The sequence below is a fragment of the Pinus tabuliformis genome, chromosome J (genome assembly GCF_031772625.1).
Source record: "Pinus tabuliformis cultivar Carrire ecotype Pingquan chromosome J, CPIR1, whole genome shotgun sequence".
In the NCBI taxonomy this organism is placed as follows: Eukaryota; Viridiplantae; Streptophyta; class Pinopsida; order Pinales; family Pinaceae; genus Pinus; species Pinus tabuliformis.
Genome location: NC_142295.1, coordinates 474,772,442 through 474,790,272, shown reverse-complemented (window position 1 = coordinate 474,790,272; position 17,831 = coordinate 474,772,442).

The following is a 17,831-nucleotide window of genomic DNA, read 5'->3' as shown; positions in this document are numbered from 1 at the left end:
CATTCATGAGAACTTGTTTCTTGGTCTTCAAGTGGCTAATAGGTTAAGGGTCTTGGTCTTGGTATTTGTCAATTGGAATCTCTAAAGAAGAATTTGTGCGGGTTTTCCTCTCAAAGAGTGAGAGGTTTTAGCCCTAGATGATAGCCTACATTCTGTGTCTCTTGTGTATTTATATTCATTCATTGGTTACTATTTGATGAAGAAGAAAACTAATAATCTAACAACAATAGGATCCTAATCTAAACAAATAAAAAGAATTCACAAGTAGCCACTAATACAAGAGAAATCAGTTAATGCTAATGCCCTAGATTTATCAACATGGTATCAAAGCTAAGGTGATAGTTAAGGAAGGGCATCTAATCAAAGAGACACTCAAGGATCAACTTTCAAGGAAGCAATCAAAGTGGAGTGAATGATATACATTGAAGAATAAAACACTAGATCAAACGAGGAAGTCTACTTCAAAAGAAATCTTCGAATCATCAAATAAGCGAGGCCAAAGCCTTATTTATAATCAAGGTGAAAAGATCTAAAAATCAAGGCAATTATAAGTCTACACCAGTAAGAGTGTTGGATACTACTGTATTTAGAAAAAATTCCACAAAGACCCTCATGATGAAGAGATCTACAAAAGCAAGACAACCCAATGTATATAGAGGCATTTCTAGAACTAAGATCACATCATCTTGGACATCTTAGAAGTATTTATGATCTGCATTCATTCACTACCAAATAATTCAAAGCATCTTGAAGGTGATAAGGCATTATCATCTTCAAAATCTATAAGGGAAGTTCTCTATCATTGCAACAAGGATCCCCTCCTTATCCTTGAAGAATATCATCCTAGGAAGTATCAAAACATCCTCATCAATCACCATCGACAAAGGAAGCTAGATCTAAAAGCGTTGACATCATAAAAGGAGAAATCTCCTTTATTGAAGAAGGGATTTTCATTTTGAATAAGATCATCCAAAAAGCGGTACTAATACATCTTCTTCAACCACCATCAAAATGTTCAAGTTGAAGATTTCATCTTCACTTGTCATGTAAGTATCTTTCATTCTATAATCAAAGTTTGGTAAAATGAATTCGTTTTACAAGGAGATCTATATGTTGGTTGGGTCATCGAACTTCCTTGCATGGAAAAGGAGGATGGAAATAGTCCTCAAAGAAAGTGGAGTCATTGGACATATCAATGGAAAGTTATCCTCTTAATATATTGAAAGGGATCAAAGGGATCAAGGGATTCTTATGAAATTGGTTGAAGATCCCTCATCCCTCTGTAGCAGGGTTGGAGACATCTAAGAGATATATGATAAACTGGTAGAATTATTCTTTAAAAATGAGATAAAGAAAGGTCATATCACCTAGATCCGATCTACACAAAATTGAAGGTATCAAAGGATGAAGGGGTATCTTCATAAGATCTCAACTACAAGATATGGGAGAGATGATAAGGAGATAATCATTATTATTCTAAATTCACTAACGAATGAACAAGGTAACAAATGTATATGAGGATAAGAAGGATATCCCATTCAACAACTTGTGGGTTCTATGCAAGATATAAGAAGATGGGTGGAGGCAAAAAGTATTTAGATATTTTTCCGAAACGAGAGAAGAAAATAGTTGAGAATCAATGTTTTAAAGGAAACATTATCCTAAGCTTAAGAAGGATAATAGAGAAGAAGTCCATTTCATTGAAGAAGTGGAGGAAGGTGAAGGAAGGAAGCTCAAGGAGGAGGAAAAGAATTGGAAGTAAGAGCTCGTAAAATCACCATATGAAATATGAAAGATGTCTGATAGTCAACTATGAAGGATATAGATCTTGAGAACCTCTTTGGAAACTTAAGAAATGGGAAGAAGTCATCCAGGAGAAGTCTCATCATACATCAAGCTAAAAGGAAACATCTGTTGGATAGGGATATGCAAGATCCTCAATATTCTATGATGGAATCTTCATTGGAGGGTTCACCGATATAGAGTGGAAGCAAGTGTTTTTTTAGGAACTCCAACTTGTGGAATTCATGGGATGGTGGTATGATGACATAAGAAATGAATCAAATCAAGGGGTTGAAACTCTTTTCAATGAAGGAAGCTTCTAAAATATTACCTAAAAGTAAATTAGGTATGTATGCTTGTATTCAATATTATAAAGTCATGTTGTATGCTTGCAGGTAACATGGATCACTGCTCGATCTTGAGACGCATGATCAAAGAAAATGAATCTCTTCCTATGAAAGGTTGCTGGAAGGTATGGGGAACACTACAAGGAATCAACATAATATCTCCTCATATGAAGTATGAGGTGGTTGACTATAATTGAGGAAATTTGAATGGAATATCCTAGGAATGAAATGTGTGAAGAAAGGAAGGAATAGATCGTGAGATATGACACCATGGTAAAGGTAGTCAACATCTAGAAGACCAAGAATATTTGACTAAGAAATCTCTCAGAAAGATATGGAGACTTTGATGGAAGTATGAAAAAGATGGAGACCCTTGACAATGGATATCTTTGGGAGATGTGTCAACATGTATGCAAGATGTTGATACCTACAGGAAGATGTCATGATGAAATACCATCACAAATGTAACTCTCATTTATGTGTTCATTTCTTATTTTGAACAAATATCTCGATGGGATTATACAGGACTACCAATGGGAAAAACTGTGGATGAATTCCAAGAGGACCATATAGAAGGATATAAGATCCTTCTGGAAAATATGGCATGAATAAAGAAACATGACATGAAGCAAGACCGGATGAAGACTTGTTATCACCCCAAGAAACTCACCTAGGTTGCATATCGGTGATGCTCGGGAACATTACAAATTCAACCAAATATAGTTGGATAAATGGTGGATGAATGGATCAAATGCTGCATATTCAAGCCAGATAACCACTTCTACTATGATTGACCCCAGACATGGGTGAATACCCCTAGACTACAAGGCTTTTAACCACCTATTACTCACAGTTTGAGGATAAGGTGACAATGGAGAAGACTGACCACACCAGCAGATGCACAGGACCCTGTGATGGCCGACTGCAACCAGTTAAGAGGTCTGTAAATCTAGTTTCTAATGCACATATAGGATGATAACTCTTTATGCATTAAACAACAGAAACCTGCACACATGTTCTATGATACTTGCTAAATCCTAACACAGAGGTGAGATGACATCCCCTCTGATGCTAAACATTCACAGCAATAGAACAAATGCAAACAGGCACAGCCTGGAACAAGAAAGAGAAGTGGAAAGTGAGCAATAAACAGAAAAAGAAGCTTGTATTAGTTGGAAATGAAGACTAGACGCTGCAGGTTACAAAGTAGTTACAGTCTCCAGAAGTTGAACCTTACAACAGGGTTCTCTTCATCTAACACTCATCAATCAATTACATCTATTTTTTTAGTATATATGGTGTCTCATTACACAATCTCTCTATTAGCTATGCGTGGAGGAGCCCATAAATTGCCACCAACCATATTCATATTCAGAAATGGGCCTCTGATACAAATATGTCTGAGTTTTAAATATATCTGACCCTCTCTGGCTCTCTTCGGTCCTCCTTGGGCAAGTGGAATGGAATATGGGTGAAACCCATAACCATTGAATACTCTGTCTGGATCTGTGGCGTCCTGTCTCCTCCTCGGCCATACTGCTGAGTAAATGCAGCTGCTGAATCATTAAAACGACTCAATCATGACTGTTTGGCTTAAAAACAATGAAATGCTGCTACACTGTTCATTCCCGCCCATCACGGCTTCCACGTTGACTTTCTAAAGGTTTCAGGCATAGTTTTATTCACTATCGGGTCCACCTTTGGCTTGCATTGCACGTTTAAAGAGGCCCTCCTTTGTTTTTTTAACATTTGAAAAATACATGCAAAACTGCCGCAAACCATGAAAATTTGGCTTTGGCGGATTCAAAATATATATGTTTGGCCTTTAGAACCCTTTCGGATCCGAAATCCCATCACAATCGACGCTTGCCATGCATCCCTTTGTATTTTCTTTATACAAAGAAAATACACAAAATACATTGAAAACGCTATGGGCGCGGACTTGAAAAAATATGAAATGGAGTGTTGTGCATATGTCGGGTCCGACCCGTCGGCCCGCACCATAACTTATGTTAAAGCCCCGCCCCTTTGAAAGTATCGATGCGATATCGGCAGACGCTGCGGACCCAAAATAATATAAAGTGCAGCGTTGTATGGCCGTCGGGTCCAGCCCATCGGCGATTGCACCTGCCCCTTTGACAATGCCGATAGCGATACGCCGATGCGATATCGGTGATCGCTCATCGGCGAAGTCTCATGTCACTGCCACTGCCCGCCTCCTCCCATTTTGATATGCTGACGCGATCTGGACCGTTGATCGGCCAGATCCAACGGCTGAGATTGAAGTGGATCCTTAAGCCTGTAATCTTGGTTTTTACATAGTTTTTGGGGTATTTCTGCCTCTCGATAGTGTATTTCCGCCCTCCAAAGGGCTTTCCTCTTGCAAGTTTTTCAATCGGTGGAAAGCCTTTAGCCATAATTTGATGATTTTGAAGGCTTTTGGGGCACTTTGTATCCATTTTTGGGCATCCTTCTATGCGCAAACAACCCGATTGGGACTGCATTTGATCCTCAAATGTTGGATTATGTAGCAGAGTTAACACTGGCTCCTTCTAGGGATGAGATCCTCCCTGTGAGGTCTCAAGAACCTGCAGACCAATGCCTTATACAAAAACAGCTATAAAAACACTTGCCTAGTGTCCATTAGGCATGGAGTCAACTAAGCATACAACAGGAAACTGTAAAAGAAACTAATTACAAACATTAAAGCTAGAAAACATAAACTTCCAAAATTTCCCATTAGCAGGGCAATCAAAACTATTTCTCCTGCTCTCAGCCCGGTTCATCATAGATCAACAGGACTAGATTTATTTGATCCTCCACCTTAAAAATTTTGGGGCATTTGAGCTCATCAGGTATAGGAGGCTTGAACTTCATTCCCTTTCTATGTGTGCTCCTCCTTGGATGTTCTTTACTGGAGCCTTTGTACAACTACTGGAAAACAATGGCTGATGTGTACTTCTTTGTGCTATCTGTGGCCTGCACCGTTAAAATGAATGGAAAACCAATGTACTCTTGTGTGGAGGACACACAGACATCACGTGCTCCAGAATCTTCTTTAGAATAGTCCTCATCTAAGGAGGATTCCCAAAACTGCACATCCTCTTCCTCTGTTATCTGACAAGCTGCCCTTTCAATTTGTGTAGAGGCCATCTGAGCAGGTATCAAAATATCAAAACTGAGGTGATCAGTCTCAGTCTTGAGCCTTGAACCTTGTTCTGCTTCAGTGTGTAGGGAGCAGCTTAGAGGGCTTTTCACTAGAACAGACGGAGGGACAAAATATGATGGGGAGCTTTCTTCTCCCTTCTTGATTACTGGGCCGGGGATGATAGTAGGCTAGCTAATTTGTAGATCTGCATAGCCATGTGAAGACGAGCTGGCTTCGAGCTCAGATTCTTGGAGGAAGGGACTTGCTGCTGACTGCTTCTGCTGATAAGCTTGTTGTTCTGTAGGTACAACAAACTGATAGGTAGTTCCTCTGGATAGTGCTTCTTCATAAGCAGCTTGGGTTAAGAAGGGGGCACCTTCTAAAACATGGACCTCCCCCTCTTCAAACAGCTCTTCTTTCATGACTAAATTCTGTAAAAGGGGCCTTACCCCTTCATCTTCAGTTGTAACTTTGTTTCTCTGCAAAATCTACGCATGCTCATGTGTTCGTCCACATGGATCTGGAGTTGGAAAAGAACTAGAACAATGAGCTCCTGCTTCTTCAAAACGTTGCTCAGCTTTCAACTTGGAAACTTCAGAGGACAATAGCTTTATCATCTTGGCCAATTTATCTATCTTAGGCTCATAGGATGATGAGGGTTCACCTCCCTGACTTTTGCATTCATCATCACCTTCAAGTCTTTCTGCAGCCATAATATTTGCTTCTACTTCAAAGGCTGCAGCTTGCATATCAGCCAAAGAAGTACATCTTCGTTCTCTTAATAGTAGGCAGAACCTAGAATCGAAGGCATTAGAAAAAATAATCATGGCAGAAGTAGGGGTAGGTTTTATTTCTGCTGGCATTCTGCTGTACAAATGATTGAATCTGATATTGAAATCAAACAGCAGCTCACCATCTTCTCTCTGCAAGTTCCCAAATTTAGTATGATAATAGAGCAGATCTTTATTACTTCCCTAGTGCTTTAAAAATACATCATCTAGGGCTCCAATATCTGCAATAGACCTAGGGGGTAATTCTCTAAACCATTTTCTAGCCTTCCCATCTAGGCTTTGGACAAAACCCCTCATCCATACATCCTTTTCATTGATATCTAGGTTATCAGCGTAACAATAGAAATATTAGAGGTGCTCTTCAGCTGATACTCCTTCTGCACCAGTAAACTTAGGCATATATTCCATATAATCTCCTACAGGCATGGCATTCAAAGGGGTAGGCAAAACTAATGGCCCATACCTAGCAGCAACTATTCTTTCTATCTTTGTAAGAGCTTGCTGGCTTGCCATGACTGAGGTAAGGTAAAAAGATACTGGTGGACTGAGTAGAATGAATCAATGAATGGAATGGCAGAAACAGAGGAATACGATAGACAGCATGGATGCTTCTTTCAACTGAGGTCCGAAAAGGAAATGAATAAACGGGAGCTGTATGAATCTCTGAAGGTGAACTACACTAACAGAGACACATAAAAATTCTTTAAGGCTTACCTGATCCTGATGCTCCCTTCCACAAAGTTTCTTCTGCTTATCGATCTTCTCAGGATCAGGCACTGGCCAGCTAGTGATTTCTGAAGATTTCTCCGAGCATGCTTCACGAACTAGACCAGAACTTCAATGTGGAGTTGCCAAAGGATGGCCTTCCTCCAGTGGAGTCGCAAGACATATGATTACAACCAAAATCTGTGTTCAAACCTTGTCTGTCATCAAAGTTTGAAGTTGTGTCGTTCTCCCAGGGAAGCTGAGCTTCAATTCTCCTCTCCCCGGCAACGGCGCCATTTAATGTTATCACCCCAAGAAAGTCACCTAGGTTGCATATCGGTGATGCTCGGGAACATTACAAATTCAACCAAATATATTTGGATAAATGGTGGATTAAGGGAAAAAATGCTGCATATTCAAGCCAGATAACCACTTCTACTATGATTGACCCCAGACATGGGTGAACACCCCCAAACTACAAGGATTTTAACCACCTATTACTCACAGTTTGAGGATAAGGTGACAATGGAGAAGACTGACCACACCAGCAGATGCACAGGACCCTGTGATGGCCGGTTGCAACCAGTTAAGAGGTCTGTAAATCTAGTTTCTAATGCACAAACAGGATGACAACTCTCTATGCATTAAACAACAGAAACTTGCACACATGTTCTATGATACTTGCTAAATCCTAACATAGAGGTGGGATGACAACCCCTCTGATGCTAAACATTCACAGCAATAGGACAAATGCAAACAGACACAGCCTGGAACAAGAAAGAGAAGTGGAAAGTGAGCAATAAACAACAAAAGAAGCTTGTATTAGCTGGAAATGAAGAACAGATGCTGCAGGTTACAAAGTAGTTACAATCTCTAGAAGTTGAACCTTACAACAGGGTTCTCTTCATCTAACACTCATCAATCGATTACATCTATTTTTCAGTATATATGGTGTCTCATTACACAATCTCTCTGTTAGCTATGCGTGGAGGAGCCCATAAATGGCCACCAACCATATTCATATTCAGAAATGGGCCTCTGATACAAATCTATCTGAGTTTTAAATAGATTTGACCCTCTCTGGCTCTCTTCGGTCCTCCTTGGGCAAGTGGAATGGAATATGGGTGAAACCCATAACCATTGAATGCTCTGTCTGGATCTGTGGCGTCCTGTCTCCTCCTCGGCCATACTGCTGAGTAAATGCAGCTGCTGAATCATTAAAACAACTCAATCATGATTGTTTGGCTTAAAAACAGTGAAACACTGCTACATTGTTCATTCCCGCCCATCAATGCTTCCATGTTGACTTTTTAAAGGTTTCAGGCATAATTTTATTCACTATCGGGTCCGCCTTTGGCTTGCAATGCACGTTTAAACAAGCCCTCCTTTGGTTTTTTAACATTTGACAAATACATGCAAAACTATCGCAAACCATGAAAATTTGGCTTTGGCCGATTCGAAATATATATATTTGGCCTTTAGAACCCTTTCGGATCCGAAATCCCATCGCAATCGGCGCTTGCCAGGCATCACTGTTTATTTTCTTTGTACAAAGAAAATACACAAAATACATTGAAAACACTATGGGCGCGAACTTGAAAAAATATGAAATGGAGTGTTGTGCATATATCGGGTCCGGCCCGTTAGCCCACACCATAACTTATGTTAAAGCCCCGCCCCTATGAAAGTGCCAATGCAATATCGACAGACGTTGTGGACCTGAAATAATATAAAGTGCAGCGTTGTATGGCTGTCGGGTCCGGCCCATCGGCGATTACTCCTGCCCCTTTGATAATGCCGATAACGATATGCCGATGCGATATCGGCGATCGCTCATCGGCGAAGTCTCATGTCACTGCCACTACCCGCCTCCTCCGAATGCGATATGCCGACGCGATCTGGACCGTTGATCGGCCAGATCCAACAGCTAAGATTGAAGTGGATCCTTAAGCCTATAATATTGGTTTTTACATAGTTTTTGGGGTATTTCCGCCTCCTGATAGTGTATTTCCACCCTCTAAAGGGCTTTCCTCTTGCAAGTTTTTCAATCGGTGGAAAGCCTTTAGCCATAATTTGAGGATTTTGAAGGCTTTTGGGGCACTTTGTATCCATTTTTGGGTATCCTTCTATGCGCAAAAAACCCGATTGGGACTGCATTTGATCCTCAAATGTTGGATTATGTAGCAAAGCTAACAAGACTAATAGATCACTTTCTAATGAAATGAATAATGACATGACTGACCCATGGATGAAAGTGATGGATGGTCTGTGCCCTATCAAGAAGCCACAAAAGATGAAGACTCCTTGAAAAAGAAATTCATGACATCGAAGGAAGGAGCTCTTCAAGCAGTTGATTTTAGAGTTGTTGTAGATCCCTAATTAAGAGGGAGCCTAGAATCAAGTTTCACACTTGGAAATTCCTAAGCCAAGAGGGAGCTTAGATACCTTCCTTTTGGTGGAATGAGTACATTACTTTATTGGAATTGGTATGTCCTCCCTAATTGAGAGGGAGAGATAGACACATCATTCTAGTCTTCACCTGGGAAGACATAATGGAAGACTGGGTAACCATCTAACATCCAATACTCTTTGATGATGAGATCGGGCATCCAAGATAAGAGTAGTCATGGACAAATATTATTTAAGGACTAAATATCCAAGATAAGAATAGTTCAAATAATGTCATACTCTGTGAACACCCGGGTGGAGTATGTACCTTGAGAGACAATGATTATGGTGTTTATGAATCATCGGTCATGCCAGCATTGTGCTTTGATCATGTGGATATAGTTGTTACTCAAGTCCTTGCTATGTGACAATGTTGGTTGATATGATACTATACAGATGGGTTACCAATCTGACTCTTCTTATGAGAAATCCTTCAGATTAAGAACGACCAATTACCATTATGAATACCTCCCTAGTTAAGAGGGAGCATTGAAAAGTGTAACTAGGTTCGGTATTCATAATGACATGTAATTGTGACTTTTGTAAATGATGTAAATAAGAAAATAAAATTATTATTGTAAGTCTTGCTTCATGGGTTTCATGAGCAAGATATTTTATTTGTTAGTGGTTTCCATTGAGAGCCTTAGGATTATTATTAGAGTCAAAGATTCAATGTCATGTATGAAGAACTTTTCTTGAGCATGTGTCAAATATATATATATATATAAATCCCTCCAATGAAAAGCACAAGTCCCTCTCTTAAAGTCAGCCTCCAAATGAAGTGAAGATCTCATGTCAGCCTTATGTTATGGAGACACATCAGTTCACATGGCTCATGTCGGCTTATTTATGAAGACCAACCACTATATATATAGGTTGAAGGCACTTCGAATAAATCACATTCAAAGTTTGGATTCTTTTGTGATTTCCAGATGGTAGATTACAGTGAACAATGTGGATTTCTCTGAGATCTTAGGGTAAGCATGAACAGTGACATGTTCAGATTCAAATAGAAGACAATTATAATGGGTTCAAATTTCATAGATAGAGTCACAAGAAAGGATATTTATACAATTCAAATTACATCACTTTGGATTGTTGTGAGAGGGTTTCTGTGCTATCAAGGAAGCCTCAGATTAGTACCATACTAAAGACCATAGATTTGGTGTTATTACAGTATTTTTTGTTATGTGCCTCTACAATTTTAAAGGGTCAATGTGAGCACAACAACAAGGATGCCATTATAATTAGAGGTAATGGATATATCACAGTTCGAAGGATGACCATTACAAAAGTAGCAATATGACATTGAGAAGTTGATGTGGAAACAATGATAAGGTTTCGATGATAACTATGTCGAATCGAGAGAGGAGTCAAGAAGAAAAGAAGACATTCAAGAGAACTTGTGTCGTGGCCTTGCAGTGGCTAATACATTAAGGGTCTTGGCCTTGGTATTCATTAATTGGAATCTCTATAGGAAGAATTTGTGTGGGTTTTCCACTCAAAGTGATCCAGGTGGATATTGGTGGCCACCTGCCAAGTCCACCTGGACCCCCACCATTGTCTTTCTCAGCATTTTCAGTTTCCTTAATTGTAGCACAACTTACTATTTTTAGCAGTTTTTCGGGTCCTGAACTTCCGGAGTCGTTTTGAGGCCCTAAACGATGTTTTTTGGGGAATCCGGGGGCAACACCAGTCCATGGAATGGACTGGTGTTGCCCGTCCCAACAATGATAGTGCTCAGATAGATCTTTCTAATGAGCTATTGTACGCGTCAAACGGAGATCATATGCCAAAGTTACGACCCCGGGAAGTTGATGTACCAACTTACTCCCAAACGGGGCCCACAGTTTGGCATTTCATCTCCTAGGGTTAGGTTTTGGAATGTTAAGGGTTTTTCCATTGTTTCTCAACAATAAATAGGCCTTCGAGCCTCATTGTAACATAGTTCAGAGGCATGTAGCCATCACATCTCTTCTCAGAGATAAGCTACCATCGCCCTAGCTAGTTTATTTCCATTTCTGTTTGTAAGCATATTTCAGTATTTTCCATTAATGAAATGAAGTATTATTTCCGCTGCATCTTTGTGTATATGGTTATCTCTGTAATTTGTTGCGTTCCTGTTTAAATCCGGATCAGTGGTATCAGAGCGGTCTGCTTTTTCTCTGTTTTTCTTTGCATGTCCCCAACAAGGTCGGGATATAAGGAGTTAGGGCTTGAACTGGTTGAACCTTTGCAAGACCAGCCTCGCAAATCCCGACGGCCTCCCATGGCGGACGAGAAGAAAGACGAGGGGGCAGGAGATCCCATCAAAATCTTGCTCGAAGAAGCGCTCGAGCGACAACGGAACGCGATGATGGACAGCTTTGCGCAGATCCTTCAGCGGCTACCCAGAAGCGGCGCATCGGCTTCCAGCAGCTCCTCTGGAAACGCCACACCCTTTAAGGTACAACTTAATTTTGAAATCCCCATATTCGAGGGTCAGATAGATGCCGATGCCGTAGATAAATGGTTAAATCTGCTAGAGGGTTATTTTTCTGTTCATGAATTTTCGAGTCGGGAAAAGATTGTTTTTGCTCTTCTCAAAGCAGTCCCCCACGTCAAGGACTGGTGGGAAACCTACTGCGAGCAGAAGGATGAAAGTACTGGCTCACTATTTTCAGCCGCACCCACCTGGGATTCGTTCTGGGATGCCATCAAGGAGTAGTACTACCCTGTCGGAAGCTATGAGGATGAATACATAAAGTGGACCACGCTGCGACAGGGAAGGGACCAAGATGTGCCGGAGTTCACCAATCTTTTCCATACCCTTCGCACAAAGTTGGGTATCAAGGATTCGGAGCAACATTTGATACTCAAATACCGTGGCTGCCTGCACAAGTACATCCAGGAAGAAATACAGTTCCTAAACATCCCCTCGCTCGGCGCAGCATACCGGTATGCCATCAAGGTCGAGCAGAAGTTTAAACAAAAGAAGCGAGACTTTGGATCTGCGAATCCAAAGCAGGGGAAAGGTGCCCCTAAACCACAGAACAAAGGACAAAGCCAAGGCGGGACAACCCAAGACAACCAGCCGAAGCTGCAAGCAAAGAGCAACACCGCGAAGCCGAGAAAGGACACTGGAAAATGGTACGAGTTCCATAAGAGCTCCACTCACAACACAAGTGAGTGTCGGGCCAAGCAGTCACTGGTGGCTGAGCTAAAGGTTTCAGAATCAGATGCATGTTCCGACTCTGAGTCAGAACCCGATAAGGGGTATGAAAAAGGGAAGCAGATCATTGATGCGGATCCCAGCGCCACTGTTGCTACTGCAAAGATCCAGAAAAATGAACCCGAAGATCCAGAGGAGGAGGAGCGTCTCTTCCACTCCCAGATGTGGGTAAAGGGCTCCCCGATACAGTTCATTGTTGATAGCGGGAGTCAAAAGAACCTCATTTCGGCAGAGGTCGTGAAGCGGTTGGGCTTACCGACCACAGCACATCCACAACCATACACCATTGGGTGGCTTCACCAAGGGCGAGATCTTCGCGTGAGCCAGCAGTGTCGCCTTCCATACAACATCAAGCCCTTCACGGATGAGGTATTGTGTGACATTGCTCCCCTTGAAGTTTGTGATGTATTACTAGGACAACCATACTTGTGGAAGCGACATGCTGTGTATGAATCAAGGCCCCGTGCTGTTATTATTACATTGGGAAATAAGTTGTTCAGGATACCAGAGGTAGCACCACCTGCTGCCATCTCTTTGATTACTGCAAAACAATGCAGTAAGATCATTTCCAAAACCAGGAAATTTGTTTTCCTGATGATATGCCCTCAAGGGAAGAAGAAGACAGTGGCCGCGGCCTCCAAACGGGGTCCCTCTGCACGGCAGCTACAGATGGACAAGATTGTGGAGGAGTACGAAGACATCTTCACCTCCCTGGCAGGGGTTCCTCTGCACTGTCAAGTCAAGCACTCCATCGATCTGACCCCAGGTGCGCCGCTACCCAATGGACCAATTTATCGGCGCTCCGTTCTGGAGAACAATGAAATCAAGAGGCAGATTCAGGAGCTCCTGCAGAAAGGTCACATCTGTCCGAGTTCTTCGCCCTGTGGGAGCCCGATAGTGTTGGTACAGAAGAAGGATGGGACGTGGAGACTCTGTATTGACTATCGGGCGCTGAACAAGATCACTGTCCGTAATAGGTACCCGATCCCGCAGATTGATGACCTCCTAGACCAACTAAAGGGGGCAAAATTTCAGCAAGATCGATCTGAAGTCAGGATATCACCAGGTACCAATTGAACCCTCAGATGTGTGGAAGACTGCCTTCAAATCCAAGGAGGGCCTCTTCGAATGGTTGGTCATGCCTTTCGGATTGACGAATGCTCCTGCAACCTTTATGAGGCTAATGGATGACATCTTGCGGCCATTCACCAACTCCTTTGTAGTAGTATACTTGGATGACATTCTGATCTTCAGCCAGAGTTGGGAAGAGCACCTCCAACACATCCGACAGGTTCTCCAAACACTGCGGCAACACAAGCTATGTGCCAATTTGGAGAAATGCACTTTTGGCATGACCGAGGTTCAGTATCTGGGATACATCATTGATGAACAGGGGGTGCATGTCGATCCAGCCAAGGTCCAAGTCATTCGGGATTGGCCCTCTCCAACCACTCTAACAGAGCTCCGCAGCTTTCTAGGTCTTGCCAACTTCTACCGCAGGTTTGTGTTGGGATTTTCTCATATTTCTTGGCCCTTGAGTCAAGTCACCAAGGGCGGGGCGAAAGCAAAATTCTTTTGGTCTGAATCTCAACAGAAGGCATTCAGGGAGTTGAAGGATCGCCTCTGCACGGCACCAGTGCTCACGTTACCAGATTTACAACAACCATTTGAGGTCGAGACAGATGCCTCTGACTATGCTATTGGGGCAGTCCTTACTCAACATGGACATCCAGTGGCATATCACAGTGAAACACTTTCAGACACAGTCCGGAAGTACCCCACTTATGATAAAGAGATGTATTCCATTGTACAGGCCTGCCGACAATGGAAGCATTACATTTTGGGGAAGGAAACGGTCATCCACACAGACCACCGACCTCTGCAGTTCATACAGACCCAAGGGAAATTGCAGAATGATCGCCATCAGAAGTGGTCTACATACCTGCAACAGTTTCACTTGAATATCAAGTATAAAAAGGGCAGCACCAATAATGTTGCAGATTGCCTCAGTCGACCACCGATCATGGCGCTAACCACCGTGCTCAACTCTTGCGGGCACGAGACTTCTGATTGGCCACTTCTCTACAAAAGCGACCCAGAATTCGGCCACACATACCAGACACTCTTGGAGGGTCGGCAGGTTGCAGATTTTCACCTCCAAGATGCCCTATTATGCCACCTCGGTCACCCTTGTGTTCCTTCAAGCGAGCGTGCCAAGATGATTTGGGAAGCACACTACAGTCGGGCTGCTGGGCATTTCGGGGTCGAGAAAACAGTGGCAGTACTGCAAAACTATTTCTATTGGCCGAATCTTCGACAGGATGTTGGGAAGTACATCCGATCATGTACTGCCTGTGCCATTGCCAAACCGACCATTAAGAAGCAAGGCCTCTATACCCCGTTGCCTACCCCTAGTCGACCTTGGGAATCCATCTCCATGGATTACATGTCAGGCCTTCCTTCCACTAAGCATGGAAATGACTGTGTTTTTGTGGTCGTCGACAGGTTCTCAAAGATGGCCATTATGATGGCCTGCAAGAAGAATATCACAGCAGAAGCCACTGCTAAACTCTTCTTTGAACGAGTGTGGGTGCACTTTGGGATCCCACAGTCTATCATCTCAGATCGGGACAGTCGGTTTCTTAGCACCTTTTGGTCCAGTCTCTGGTCAATGCTGGACACCAAACTCACGAAGTCCACAGCCTTCCATCCTCAAACTGATGGCCAGACAGAGGTTGTCAATAGGATGATTGTGCACATTCTGCGCATGTATAACTCAAAGCATCCACGCACATGGGACGAGAGCCTCCCCTACGTTCAGCACAGCTACAACCGAGCTCTTCACAGCTCCACTGGCCATAGCCCTTTTCAGGTGGGTTTGGGATTCCAGCCACTATGCCCCATTGATGTGGCCATGCCACTTGCAGCTACTCACATGAATTCAGCTCATGTCCAGTCCGAAACAGATAAGGCCACCAGCTTCATTGAGCGCATCCAACATATTCGCCAGCAGGTCCATGACATTCTTGAGAAATCAAATGCCAAGTACAAGCAGCGACATGATCAACATCGGGTGCCACACAAGTTTCAGGTGGGCGACAAAGTCTGGTTGCATTTGCAAAAGGAACGCCTTACTGGAGCCTATCGGAAATTGAGACCACTCTGATATGGTCCTTACACCATTACTAAGGCTATGGGAGACAATGCATTTGAGCTCAGCATTCCCCCATTCCTTGGCCTGCACCCAGTATTCAATGTGGACCGCCTTCGGCCATACTTTCCACCATTGCTAGACACATCCGACATTGCAGAACAGCTCAAACCCACAGAATTAAATCCAGATTGCATGGAACAAGCTGCAACTGATCGGATCAAGGACACACAGATCAGGAACACTCGCCAACAGAATATCCAACTGTATCGAGTTGTCAAAGCGGGCCAACTCCTTCAGCAGGGCAAGTGGCTCACCAGGGAACAAGTTCAGCAGAAGTTTCCTCATCTCATGGAGGAGCTCAACGCAATGGGGACCATTGCTTCCTAAGGGAGGAGGAATGATCCAGGTGGATATTGGTGGCCACCTGCCAAGTCCACCTGGACCCCCACCATTGTCTTTCTCAGCATTTTCAGTTTCCTTAATTGTAGCACAACTTACTATTTTTAGCAGTTTTTCGGGTCCTGAACTTCCGGAGCCGTTTTGAGGCCCTAAACGATGTTTTTTGGGGAATCCGGGGGCAACACGAGTCTAGTTGCCCGTTCCAACAATGATAGTGCTCGGATAGATCTTTCTAATGAGCTATTGTACGCGTCAAACGGAGATCATATGCCAAAGTTACGACCCCGGGAAGTTGATGTACCAACTTACTCCCAAACGGGGCCCACAGTTTGGCGTTTCATCTCCTAGGGTTAGGTTTTGGAATGTTAAGGGTTTTTCCATTGTTTCTCAACAATAAATAGGCCTTCGAGCTTCATTGTAACACAGTTCAGAGGCATGTAGCCATCACATCTCTTCTCAGAGATAAGCTACCATCGCCCTAGCTAGTTTATTTCCATTTCTGTTTGTAAGCATATTTCAGTATTTTCCATTAATGAAATGAAGTATTATTTCCGCTGCATCTTTGTGTATATGGTTATCTCTGTAATTTGTTGCGTTCCTGTTTAAATCCGGATCATAAAGAGTGAGATGTTTCAGCCCTGGTTCATAGCCTACAATCTATGTCTCTTGTCTATTTATGTTCATGCACTAGTTACTGTTTGATGAAGAAGAACACTAATAATCTAACAAGAAGAATATCCTGATCTAAATAAGTAAAAACAATTCACATGTAATCACTAATAAAAGGGAAATCACTTAATGCTAATACCCTAGGTTTCTCAACGGCCTGCACACTCTACCTAGACCCACATATTTATTTATTACTCTACAGAGCTTGACAACACTCAGGAATTGACCCTTTGTTCCTTATTTAACTCAACCAGATGTGTACACGAACAACTGATTGCTTTATCCATTACTTTAGATCTTCTCTATTAAATGTTGTCCTTGTTGCCTTTTCTGAAAGCCTTCTGCAGATCTAGCTAACTTTTAAGTCAATTTCACCAAACTACATTTATTCTTTAGCTACTAACCCATCCATCTGTTTAACTCATTGTACCTGTCTCATCGGAATTTCAACATATCATAACTAATCACAAGGAAAATGTTACAATATTGCACTTCTCTCATACCCTTAGCCCCCTTTCCTTTAGCTCCTTTGGAATTTTCTTTCTCATAGGACCGAGCCTGTGACCGATGGATTAACACTATATCAAAGCCCCTCTGTATGGTAACATACACAATTGAAATGTTATGATATTTCTTTGGTCCGATATCCATAGCTCCCATTGTTCAGCCTTTGGACCCTTTGAGCTTAATACGACCATGTGTCATGTTATATCGGAGCCCCCTTTATCGTAATTTCTCAACTATCATTTGCATAGGAGTCACGATGTTTGTATCCTTCGATATTTCAACCTCTTATATGGTGACATCATTTTCACATGTGGCGACTTCTAAGAGGTGACACGTGTCATGCCGATTTGTCCCATTAGGCCACTGGAAATGCTAAAACAGGATGTCATGTGTTCACCATACTTTCATGTCATGATGATGTCTCTAGCCACTTCAATTTCTCAGGTCCATTGACATTTCACCATGTGTCCTACGGGAGGAGAGAGAAAGTGCCCCAGTTAGTCTTGGTTTTGCATCAATTCCTTTGTTAACTTTGCTAGGCATTCCTCAACGCTTTTAGTAATATCAGTCATACTGGATATTGTAACTTCTTAAAATACCGTTGTTAAGAAGTTTCGATATTCAGATATCCCAGACCTCCGATATTTCGATGATGTTTGATATTTTGATA